At 44.5% G+C, this 13,250-nt stretch overlaps 1 protein-coding gene across 1 annotated transcript in view; it reads left to right on the top strand.

Moving 5' to 3' along the window:
* Window positions 1-13,250, top strand: part of LOC107382438 (alpha-1,6-mannosylglycoprotein 6-beta-N-acetylglucosaminyltransferase B) — a 247,027-nt gene that overhangs the window by 172,847 nt on the left and 60,930 nt on the right. The gene's annotated exons all lie outside the window — the stretch shown is intronic.

Genomic DNA, 13,250 nt, shown 5'->3' with positions numbered 1-13,250 from the left:
GGTGTGAGAGGTTGTCCGCTCAATAACATCAGAGAGGGAGGAACAGCCAACTGCTACCACTTCAACTTTAGGACTTTAGGACAAACTACTAGAGTCCCAAAAATAAAAATAAAAAACAAGATGTTAGGAACTAAAAAACAGTGACTGGTGTTAAGTGCTCTCTTATTTACTCTAGCAATGCTGGTTTCCAGTTCCGGTTCTCAGGGAGGGGAGGGGTAAGTATTTTGTGACCGTGCTTGCATTCAAAACCTAGCTTGTTCTGCAGATTCCCTATAGCAGCTTTAACAAATGCAGATTAAAGATCAATAAAAAGAATTCACCATACAAACCGTGGTTGAAAAATATATTCAGAAATCGGTTTGCAGGACAAATGGGTGACGGGTGTAGATTATTTATTTATTTATTTATTGATTGATTGATTTATTTATTTATTTAACTTATGTTTTTCAGGAGGATAAACTGCTTGAGATGTAACATCTCGTTTTCGAGCAGGTCCTCCTACAACACAATCGATAACGAATAAGGTGGCAGAGTTAGAAAGTTATAACAGATTTAAAAAAGAAAAAAGAAGGAAAGTAAATAAATAATAACAGTAAAAATAATGATATGTATAAATATATATATACACACGGGAATATATGCGTACACACACACACACATAAATACATATATGCATGGATACATAGATACCCACACATGTACATACGTATGTAAATACCTATATACACAATTAAATTATATAAAACTGCTGTGAGGCAATGAGGAGATAAACTGTCTCCCTGCACTGTGATCCTGTGGAGGATCATATATTTACAGAAAATATATTTGAAGTAAATAAACATGTTTCTTAGTCTGTGGAAAACCACATTTAGACCTAAAGGTGTGTTTTTAGTCCCAGCCCCATCGAAACTCCACAGCCCTTCATGTGAAATCTTTATTTCTGTCACGGTGTTTAAATGTTCCACCTCCGTCTCTGATTCATTCTGTCGTCCTGAGCGCTTTCTCTTCGTCTTCCCTCTGGGTGCACCAGTGCTGATGATGCTCTTATCTGCTGCACCGTGCCTGCGCTGATAACTGGGGCTGCTTCATGCACCTCCAAACCCACTTTTACGTTTTGATGCACACGATCGCTGGTGTGTTAAAAAGATTGCGTATTCATGTTTGCAGCACTGTGTGCACGTCTCACACACACTTTCTCACGTTTGCATCAAGTCAAAAGATTTTGCCAACACGTATACAGATTAGCGTCCCCGGAGAGCAATCAAAGGCCAGCGTGGAAGCAGATGATTACACGGGTGTTTTGGTAATTACCCCGTCTGCAAGGGTTTGTGTGCATTTACCAGCTTTCACCGGTTGTCTTGAGAAATCTGAAAATGCACATTTACAGCAGGATTCATTCTTCCTGTTTTCTGACACCCAACACCATCCCTTCAAGTCTTTAAGTCTCGTTTAAAGACTCATTTTTATCTGATTGCGTTTCAGCGCTAGGGTCACTTGAACTGCCCTAACATTATGGTTTTAACTATTCTTCTTTTTAAACCGGATGCTTGATTTTATTTTGTCCGACATTTGTTTTTTTTAATCGACTGGTCTTATTCCAATATCTCTTATCTGTAATGCTGTTTGCTTGTTATTTTATAATTTTATGTTTTTATCCTGCTTTTATGCCCATGTACTGGGAATGTTTTTCTTTTAATGATGTTGTTCAGCACCTTGGGCTTCGGATAATGTTGTAGAAGGTGCTATACAAATAAAATTTGATTGATTGATTGATTGAACACAGTTCCTTCACCAATATGTGTGACGATTCGGTCTGAAATGACACGGCTTCTGAAACCAGCCGAGGGAATCATTTGTGAGGATTTAAAGACGCACCCAACAAAAAGGTTTAGACCACTCAAAAGATGTTTTTGATATGATGACATATGAGAAAGTCACAACTTTGAAGAACAAAATTAAAATGCTATTTCCAAAAATAAGTCAAAATGTGTCATGGAGGATAGACAAACTAAAACAATTCAGAGCTTTAGAGAACTGTTCATGTTTTATGTTTGAGTGTTTGTTTGAAACGCGTATTGAGACATATTGAAGGGAGTTTTTCCGGGCTCCACAGTCAGCATCCCATAATGCTACAGGATTACATTATCAGTAATTTTACATCATCAACACTTCCCCCCTTCGTTTCTCCAATTATTTCCAAACAACATAAACTTATTTTTCTTACATTTTAAAAACAATCAAGCAATGCATCATCAGCAAACAACACCGATGCAATTTCATTCAACTTTACATCCCCGTGAATGCTGCATTTTAATGCTTATATGTACTGAATATTATGGTTAAATTCACATGCAAATAGCAAATAGCTGTTGCACTCATGCCTAGTCCACACGTAGCCGGATAAATACGTTGTTAAGGACATGCCAGACCTGTAGGCGGCAGTACTTCCCCCGTTCTTAACCTCGTCCTTCGTCTGTGGTCTTCCGCAAGGAGCAGTAATTCCGCTTGCAAAAACAAACAAGCAGAAAGCGCTCGGACAATTGATAAAGCAAGCGCAGCTCTGAGGGCATCCATGCTGTCGGCTAGTGTAAACACAGGTCGCACACGTGATGTCAGCATTTTTTTGTCGCGGAAAGTGACGTTGCGGACCTTAAAACTCCGGTTTTGTCCGTCCACACGCAGACACCCAAAATGGAGAAAACGCAGATCTTCACTTTGGCCGGAGTTTTTAAAAAGATCCGTTTTCGTGTGAAAAAACTCCGTTTTCGTGTGGATGACAGGCCAAAACGTAGAAAAATATCTACGTTTTGGCAGATCCCCGGCTACGTGTGGACAGGGCCTAACTGTGCAGCTCGGAGCCCTTCCAGTTGCAATATTTTAACATTAAATCTCACAAAGTCACAGCAGTCTGAAAGGTTTCCAGCCCTATGTTCAAATGAACTAAAGTTTTAGAGTCCTGAATTGTTTAAGGGCAGAAGAAAAACGACTTTGGTCTTTGCACGTGAAAAACACATTAAATTGCTTCTGTGTATGAAATGTACTGTAAATATAACGCTGCCCTGTCTTTACCTGTTTTTCGCCAGCTGTTAACTCGGTGATCCAGTCAGTAAAGAATTGCCAACATCAGAGAAAATGATGGTTTAGAACCTCCCTCTTCAAAAGATCTGAATCTTTTTAATGCTGTAGAAGTTAAGGCTGACATTTTCTGATGTTTCCTCACACAAGATCAAGGCAGCCTTATCTTGACCCAAACTACCAACCTTTTTTTTATTTAGCATTCCTGTGGCTCTCCTCTGAAATCCTGTTATCCAGTCGGTTCAGGCCAGGAACCTTTGACATACAGTAAGTATGGCACAAAGATTTTTAACCAGAAGGAAACTAGAAGTTTGACAAGAAGTTGTTTTGCACGCCCAAACGGAGAAGAAAGGGGTTAGGAAAATAGGAAACTTGTAATTATTTTATGCAAAGCATGTAGCAGAAGGTTAGTTGTGCAGTAAATCTCCCTAAGCCAGTAGTGAAAAAATAGCATTTATTTCTGATCGCATAAGTTTCACACACACACACACACACACACACACACACACACACACACACACACACACACACACACACACACACACACACACACACACAGCTTTCTCTCTGCTGACCCTGATTCACCCTCTGTCAGCTGAGGTTAGTGTGGATGACATTAGCTGACAGATCAGATGGGAACACCCTTCAACCGTTGTGTCACAAAGAGAAAAACACACACACACACACAAACAGTGTGTGACCATCTCTATGTGTTATAGCCCACTTTGTGCGTCTAATATTACGGTTCCAAATTGCTCCTCAGTGGATCAATTCGGGCGTTTGGTATGAACAGAATAACTTCATATCACAATGTGCACTAAAGCATCTAACAGCCATTTGCATGTGGAAATAGCAACAACGTTTCCAGGACTTTGCTGAGACTCTGGGTTTGAATATCGTCGTCGTCTTCCTCCGCTTATCCGGGTCCGGGTTGCGGGGGCAGCATCCCAACTAGGGAGCTCCAGACCGTCCTCTCCCCGGCCACCTCCACCAGCTCCTCCGGCAGGACCCCAAGGCGTTCCTGGACCAGATTGGAGATGTAACCTCTCCAACGTGACCTGGGTCGACCCGGGGGCCTCCTGCCGGCAGGACATGCCTGAAACACCTCCCCGGGGAGGCGTCCAGGAGGCATCCTGACCAGATGCCCAAACCACCTCAACTGACTCCTTTCGATCCGGAGGAGCAGCGGTTCTACTCCGAGTCCCTCCCGAATGTCCGAGCTCCTCACCCTATCTCTAAGGCTGAGCCCGGCCACCCTACGGAGGAAACTCATTTCGGCCGCTTGTATCCGCAATCTCGTTCTTTCGGTCATTACCCAAAGCTCATGACCATAGGTGAGGATTGGGACGTAGATCGACCGGTAAATCGAGAGCCTGGCTTTCTGGCTCAGCTCCCTCTTCACCACGACAGATCGGCTCAGCGTCCGCATCACTGCAGACGCCGAACCAATCTGCCTGTCGATCTCCCGATCCCTCCTACCCTAACTCGTGAACAAGACCCCGAGATACTTAAACTCCTCAACATACCATACCATACCATACCAACTTTATTTATAAAGCACATTTAAAAACGGCATGGCAGCCGACCAAAGTGCTGTACAGAATAAAAAGTAAAAACACAATATAAAACAATACACAGCCAACAATAAAATGCACAACAAGGCAAATAATCACAGTCAATAAAAGACACATAATAAAATAATAAAAGTCAGGGATTTAAAAATGCCTGGTGGTAAAAGTGAGCCTTAAGAAGCGATTTGAACCGGAGGAGGGATGGTGCCAGCCTCACTGAAAGAGGAAGTGCATTCCAGAGTGTCGGAGCAGCGTAGACAAAAGCACGCTGCCCCCGCGTTTTGTATTTCATTGTTGGAACGTGAAGCAGCAGGCAATCAGCAGACCTCAACGCCCGGTTTGGCACATATCTAGTGACACAATCCGACAGGTAATCCGGAGCCAGACCGTTCAGGGCCTTAAAAACAAAAGTCAGGATTTTAAACTTGACCCTAAAGTTTACGGGTAGCCAGTGGAGCTGCGCCAGTACAGGTGTGATATGGTCTCTTCTAGGGGTGTTTGTTAAAAACATGGCTGCCGCGTTCTGTACGACCTAAGCTGCCCTGGTACCAAGTGTACCGATGGGCATCCTTATGTTCAAACATGGTGTTCGTTATGGCCAAACTGCGGCTTGCACAGAAGTCCAATAACGAAACACCACTCGAGTTCAGATCAGGCGGGCCGTTCCTCCCAAAAAGGGTGGGTACTCTGAACTGATATTTGGCCCATAAGCACAAACAACAGTCAGGACCCGTTCCCCGACCCGAAGGCGCAGGGCAGCTACCCTCTCGTCCCCCGGGGCAAACCCCAACACACAGGCAGAGAGTCTTGGGGCTAACAAAAAGCCAACCCCAGCCCTCCGCCTCTCACCCGGAGCAACTCTAGCAAAGGAGTGTGTCCAACCCCTCTCAAGGACTTGGGTTCCAGAGCCAATGCTATGTGTCGAGGTGAGTCCGACTATAGCTAGCCGGTACCGCTCAACCTCTGCCACAAGCTCCTGCTCCTTCCCCGCCAGCGAGGTGACGTTCCATGTCCCAAAAACCAGTTTTCTTGTCCGGGGATCGGACCGCCAAGGCTCCCTCCTTGGTTTGCCACCCGATCCACACTACACCGGACCCTTCATGTTCCTCCTGCTGGTGGTGGATCCACAGTTGGATGAGCCTATGTTTCTGGTTCGGGCTGGGCATGGCCGGGCCCCATGGGCGAAAGCCCGGCCACCAGGCGCTCGCTCACGGGCCCCAACCCCAGGCCTGGCTCCAGGGTGGGACCCCGACTCTTTGATTGTACATCCATGAAAGATCCTCTGAACCATTCTTTCTCTCACCCTTCACCTAAGACCAATTTGTCATGGGAGACCCTACCAGGGGCACAACGTGCCCCAGACAACATGGCTCCTAGGATCATTAGGGCACTCAAACTCCTCCACCATGATAAGGTGACGGTTCAAGGAGGGTTTGAATATATTTTTTATATTTAGAATTATTAAACTGCTCATAAACTACTAATAATTTAAAGAAAATGTATCATGTTTAGTTTAGAAATTTTGTTGAATTATATTTTATTATTTTGTATAACCAAAAAAGATCAGATAGTTGGCAGGGGACATAACTAAGTATCAAAAATGTCTTTGCCCTCTTTACACATGATGAAGACTTAGCTTTGGCTCATTATGATTAAAGTGCATGGTGCAGCAGCAGTGCAACTATGATGTGGAGCTCACATGCACCACGGCGGCTTAGTCACTGAGAATTTGATCACCTTGACTGTATTTTCATCGGGGTGGGGTTGTGTGGTCTTGCAACAAGAAGTGGTAGGATTGTTGTGTGGATGTGCTGTGAGTAAATAAAACATGGAGGTGCAGGTAGCATGTTTTTGTTCATTGCTAAGATATTAGTAACAACATGAATGGATTAGGACGTGAAACACTGAGCCATCCGTGTTCAGACACATATCTGGTAGGTCGTGTGGACACTGGTTGGAGTCTTCAGGCCAGGAAAACATTCTTTACTGCTTCATCTGATCAGGACATGAATGTGTATCAGAGGACGTGTTGGGCCTGTACTGTTTAAATGTGCTCTACCGAGAACAAATGGACAAACATCACTATAAGGTTGAACCGATCCATTTCATCTATATGGTATAAGCAGTAAAAATGAAATGTTATTCCATTTTCAGAGTCTTACATTTGGTTTTACAGCAGCAGGTTACATCATAGTACTCCCATGTGCGTTGATGTTGCAGCACTCTACAAAGCTGAATAAATAGGGGCATGTCAACTCCATGTGACCAGCAGGTTTAGCCATGGACGTAATTTTGGGGGGGGGGGACAGGGGGGACATGTCCCCCCCACTTTTTCCAAAGTCAAGTTTTGACCCCTGCACTTTATACCACCAAAAACAATATTACACTATATAAAACTGACACTGGTTGAGCTCTAGGACCAAGCGGAAAACAACCGTTTGTGTTGAAGCCAGTTTCCCATTAGAACATACTGTAAAGATAGCCCCCCCCCCCCCCCCCCCCCCACTTTTAAACTGAAAATTACGTCCATGGGTTTAGCTGATGGTGCAGCTAACAGGAACGGGTAGCAGGTGGACTACATGTACAAGCTGGGCTTGAGGAACTGTAAATGGAGGACAGGTTAGGGTTTTATAACTTGGCTGGAGAAAGGCCACCTTGTAACAACCTGGACTGGAGGACCCGTGAAAACACCAGACACAGTAACTCGCTTTAAAGTTTTTATTAGGGAACACACAGGGGAGTGTTACCAGTCTGTAGGAAGGGCAGTAGCAGAAGGCTTGGTCAGGAGGGGTAATCTAGAGGCAGAGTCCGTGAAACAGATCCAAGGTCAGGAGTCCAGAAGATCAGAAACTATGAGATAATCCAGTCAGGGAGCAGGGAGGTGGCAAGGTCGAGGTTCAGAAGCGAGGTCAGGATCTTGAGGTTCTGGCAGGGTTTAGCATGCTGGAGAATCTACTAGCAAATGCTTTCAATAATCTGGAACTGGCTTGGTGTTCTTCCTGATGTTATGTAGGGGTGGCTGCAGGTGGAGCTGATGAGTTAATGTGAGACAGGTGGTCTGGATGAGGTAGATGATGAGCTGGTTGTGGTTGCTGAGGAAACTGGGCCTGGCTGGAGCGGTGGCATGACACACCTGCCCGATCAAAATAGCCAGAAGTGAATTAAAACCATTTCTTCCGGGTTGTTTGTGACTGTAGCTAGTGAGGCCACACATACCGGGGCAGAAGATCCCAAAAGGACAACAATGAAACGAAAACATCAAAGAGTGCATAGCCAAGCATGGGAGAGTATTACAACTGAAACAATACCATGCTTCATTCTTGGCATTCATGCATAATTTCATCTGAGATGCATGCATACAGAATGTAGTTTTGCATTTTTCCCATCCCATACATTCCCAATCCGTGCATCTCAGTTTTCCCTTGTTTTCCCCTCCTGATTGTCATTCCAGGACAGAACCCATTTAAACAGTAGCATCTGTTCCTAGATTATAGGAGTTCATCAGGAAGCCTTGGTCTCCCTTTGGAATAAAAACAAGTGGCTGAGGAAGCAGTAAAACTCCTCAGCCAATCAGCCGAAGTTTCCCTGATGGAATTCTCTGTAATGCCTTTGGGTTGCGTTGTAATGTGATCTGTTTCCCGTCTGTTATTCCTTCTTCTATTGAGTTGCCCATCAGAAAATGATCAGGTCATTTAAAAGTAGATGTTTGTGTTGTGTTTGGTTCTGAATAAAGAATCAACAAATAATCCGTCTACTGGGGCTCATGAAGTCGTCTGACTCGCCCCGGTTCCTCACCTGAGAGGCCTCATCTGTCATCTTGTGCCTGAACTCTTTTAGAAAACATTTTAGAAAGCACACACACACACACACACACACACACACACACACACACACACACCATCCCACTCCCGCCTCCCAGCATTAATCATGGAAGTTGAAACATTAAGAAGGGGGACTTTTATCAGCTAAGATCTCCTCCTCAGAGAAAATCAGATAAAATGTTGACACTTATCTGACTTGCCTTTGGCTGTCACTGTGCACTCTAAACAAAGAGATTAGCAAGCTGCTGTTTTTATCCCTGTTTTCTCGTTATTTCTCCCAACTGCCCTTGAGCTTGTTTTGGAGGGCTCTTGAGGAAGGCAGATACCTGAAATTAAGTAGCAACGCCTGAAGCTCTTTTCTCACTCAGCTGCTAACTGCTGGTGACAAATTTAGAACAGCGTTGGCAAAATCCTTAATTTCCTCACGCAATTCAGAGGGCTTTGGCCGTGTGCTGCAGTAATTGTGAACAAGGCTACAGCATTGGCAGGAAATAGTTTCCTTAAAACAGTCCAAAAGGGTCAAATGTGAACTTATATGGTTATTTAATGTGGGGACCAGGCTTTCTCAGTCCTAGCTCCATCATTCTGGAACCAGTTGCCACTCTCAGTTAGGCTGTCCCCATCTCTGCCAATTTTTAAGAGTCGCCGGCTAGGGGGTGGGAGGTGGCGGGCGGGCCTGTGGGCTTGCCGCCAATATCTCCCGGGACTCTGCCGGCTGCTGGTTGTGGCCCCCCGGGGCGATCCTCTGCGCCTCTCTAGGGTGGCGGGGGCTTTTCTGGTCACTGTCTCCCTGGGGTTCCTGCGCTCTCGGGAAGCACCTGGATCTCCGAGACTTGGAGCTCCCTCCATCTCCTACACATCTTTGGGGGGCAGATCTGTGGCCCCTCACACTCTCTATTGGACGCTCCTATAGAGAAACCTTACATAAACAAACGCATGTACACACACAGGTGCTCTCATAAGTATGGACTTGGGCGTTTTCAACACGTGTCTTAAGGCTGTGGTTGGCACTAAATGCAAAGTGTGTCCCTCTTTGTTTTGTTTGTTTTTCTCCTTCTGCAGGTCTAGAAGCAGACTCTTGTTCATCATTGATTGTTTATTTTTGTGGAACCCCCACCCCCCCCACACACACACACACACCACCCCCTTCCCATTTGTCTTTTCCTTTCTCTTTCACCTCTGTCTCAGTGTCTGGGTTACAAGCATTCAGACATCAATTCTGTTTGCTTCACAGCCAGACAGGACACGGGGGGCGGGGGGGGGGGGGGGGGTCACCTGAAAACCCACTTCTTTCGCTTGGCGTTCCCTGAACCTGTTTGAGTTCAGCCTTTTTTTATGTTGATTTTATTCCGTGTTTTTATTGGTCACTTTATCCCTTGTTTTATCTATTTGTTTCTATTTCAACGTTTTAATCCTCTTTGCACTATTTTATTTGCTTTTATTATCTATTTATAAGAGATAAGACATGGTCCCATTAAAGACGCGTCCAAGATAGAAGACGCTGGAAGATCTGTGGCTTTAAAGACTGACTCTTACCATCAGATTCAGTATGATGTAAAACTGTCAGGCTTTTGTAATGCGTCTCAATGGTGCTATTGAAAACTCTCCGAAGTCCCTGAAAATGTGTTTGGTTCTTAGTGAATGGACCTTTTTTTAAAATAGGCTTCTACATCGATCCGATTGTTTATTATCCTAAATGATAAACGCAGGCGCCGTGTCATTAATGGAGGCAAGACTAATTACAACAGTTGGGCCTGAGCACGCACTCCAGGCTGCGTCTGTGATGTCATTCAGGGCTTTAAAAGACAGAGTGGAGAGTTTGTATTAGTACTTGGATGCAGGAACTTTAAGTTGTGGTTTTCAAAATCTAAAATTATGCAGCAGAAGCTCAGTTGGCAGAGTGAGTTGCTCAGTAACCAGAGGGTTGTAAAATCGATCCCGGCTCCCGCCAGGGAATGCCGCTTTTGTGCCCTTGAGCAAGACATCTAACCCACTTTGCCTGCTGGTGGTGGTCAGAGGGACTGGTGGCACCTGTGTTTGGCAGCTCATCAGCAGCAGCGTGTGAATGTGTGTGTGCGTGGGTGAATGACTGATCGTGTTGTAAAGAGCCTTGGGGGGATGTGGAACCCTAGAAGGCACTAAAATACAGGCCATTTACCAGCTAGGCTGTAAAGATGTCTGCGTATTAAGTTGGTTTTCTATACCTGCTTGATCCTGGGGTCTGTAAGCAGAGACGGGGTACACAGGTTAGTCTACACTAATATTCTAATTCAAGACACACTGTAAAAAACTGCACATCTCCTGAAACCGCCCAAGCCCCAAGTCTGGTAGCACTGTGAGTAAGTGGTTTGAATGGTAGTAAACCACCAAATAAAGATGAGTACATTTACATGCAGCCAATATCCGAGTTATGATCGGGTTAAGGTCGGTGTTTGGGTTTCTGAGTTGATCAGAATAACCCGTTTACAAGCATAAATAGAAAGAGTTACCTCTAACTTGCATAACCCGATTTAAATGCGGACGTTGGGGTAGCGTCAGGACGTATGGACTACGTCCAGAAGCAATATGCGTCATTTCCGGTTCTTCTCGTTCCGGTATCCGTGAAAACAACAACATGTTTCCCAGTTGGGAAGAGATAGCGACCGCGTTTGTTTGCGCTTTAGTTTCCTCGTCACTCCAAAAGTGTGGTGCTGTGCCGCGACTCGCCATGTTGCTCCCAACTTGTTGATTACTTCCGGTGTTCTGGCGCATACAAGACGTCTCGCTACTCTAAAGACCAAGATTCCTTGCGAACAGAGCATGTGCAGAACACACGCTTTGATGGGGATATCCCGATATGCGTTTACGCGACCAAACATTCGGGTTAGAAAAGGGTTACCCCAGGTGTAGTAACTGGGTTTTTAAAAACCCGGTTATGAGCATATCCGGGTTTTTGGCGGTGTTTACATGGACCTGTGGAACCGGGTTATTGTGAATATTCGGGTTTTAAAAGGGTTACTGGCTGCATGTAAACACACTCCATGTTTCTCAATTAGGGTCGGGCGATGGGCTGAGCTGATACGATTGTTTTTATAAGAGGTGATTTGTTTATTTAATGATTTTTTTGTTTTCCCGTGAATTAGTTTGTCAATGACAAATAATTTTGGGCTGCATGGTGGTGCAGTGGTTAGCACTGTTGCCTCGCAGCACGAAGGTTGCAGGTTCGAAACTCCGCTCTGGCCTTTCTGCATGGAATTGCGTGTTCTCCCCATGCATGCGTGGGTTTCCTCCGCGTACTCCGGTTTCCCCCACAGATCACAGCATGCCCTATAGGTTATAAACTGTAAGTCGCTTTGGATAAAAGCGTCTGCTAAATGAATAAACATAAACATAATTTACACGTTACTCATAGAGAACCTCGCAGAGATAACAAGAACAGATCTCCATCAGCCATCTGAGCGTTATCTCACAGTTTCTCCGCCTCTTGCTGCTGACAGTGGGCGTGCAAGCGACGCGCTGAGGAGGAGCTCGGAGAGCGTCTGTGATGCACGTGACACCGTGCACGAGAGCGCAGCGTCGAGTGGAAAGATGAAATCTTTCTATTTTTCACAAAGTCTGGAAGACTTCTGGTTATTTCATCTAGGGCACTTTGTTCAGCTTGTTTGAACTAAATATTAACATGAATGGAAATTTAATGGCATTTAATGATTATTTAATATTTTAAAAATGAAAGTGGTGGGATGAATGGGTCATGTGACCTCTGGCTGCGAGCAAATGCTCCCTCCTCAGAGTGCATCCAATCACAGCAGCGATTCATTTCATTTCTCAAACTCATAAAAAACCCAATAGAATAGCATAGAATAGACTTTATTAATCCCACAGTGGGGATACTGCTTTATTTAGCACTTGCTAAATGTTTTGCTAGAAGAATGTTTAGCATGCTGCTCCTCGTGTTTTATTTGTTAAAACGTATAACGTTCCAAACTAGTTTGGTTTAATGCAAGATTTGAGTCTCTGTCGGCCATTTTTATGGCTGTATTCTTCACGATGAATGTTTTGCGGCTCCCCAAGAGTACTTCAGAGATCTTGAGAAAGCGTATATGCTGTGTGTCAGATTAGCTCATATTGTCACACTGGCTGACACGCGTCTTAGTAGATCAGACAAAACACTCTGGTCCTATCTGTGTGTGACAGCTACATGCTGCAGTTTTCCTTCACCGTCCTTTTATCTGCGTGTTTTCACACCTGTCAGATTGTGGTTATCTTCTTCCAACAACGCACGTTTACATGCTGTCTTACAATGCTATCAAAGGGCTCTCCTGCACGAGCCAAGCAGCCAAACTGGCTCCACTGCAGAGCTGGCGTAACAAGATGAAATCCACCACAGGTACTAATTAGATCACGTCCTCCATTAGCCTTTTGCCTCATTTATCACAGAAATAAGAGCTAGAAAGACCAGACAGACACTCACAGGTCAGATACCCGAGATCTGAGGGTCAGGAGTGAACGGGGAAAGGGGCTTGAGTCAGTCAGAGGTAGGGATGGGTACCGTTGATATTTGAATTGATCCGGTACTAATTCCCGGTACCTACGAATCAATACCGGTACTTAACGGTACCAATTTTCGATACTTTTGAGTGTTCATTGTTTTAATTGTCTTTTATAATTAAATATATATTTTTCTCAATATATAACAATATTTGATAAATATCACGATAAATAACATTCAACTGTTTGTATTTTAACATCGTCCTTGTAGTTTTATAAGCTGATAATTAAACTGAAGCAAACATCTTTACTGTGA

The sequence above is a fragment of the Nothobranchius furzeri genome, chromosome 7 (genome assembly GCF_043380555.1).
Source record: "Nothobranchius furzeri strain GRZ-AD chromosome 7, NfurGRZ-RIMD1, whole genome shotgun sequence".
In the NCBI taxonomy this organism is placed as follows: domain Eukaryota; kingdom Metazoa; phylum Chordata; class Actinopteri; order Cyprinodontiformes; family Nothobranchiidae; genus Nothobranchius; species Nothobranchius furzeri.
This window is presented reverse-complemented; position numbering and strand designations above follow the sequence as displayed.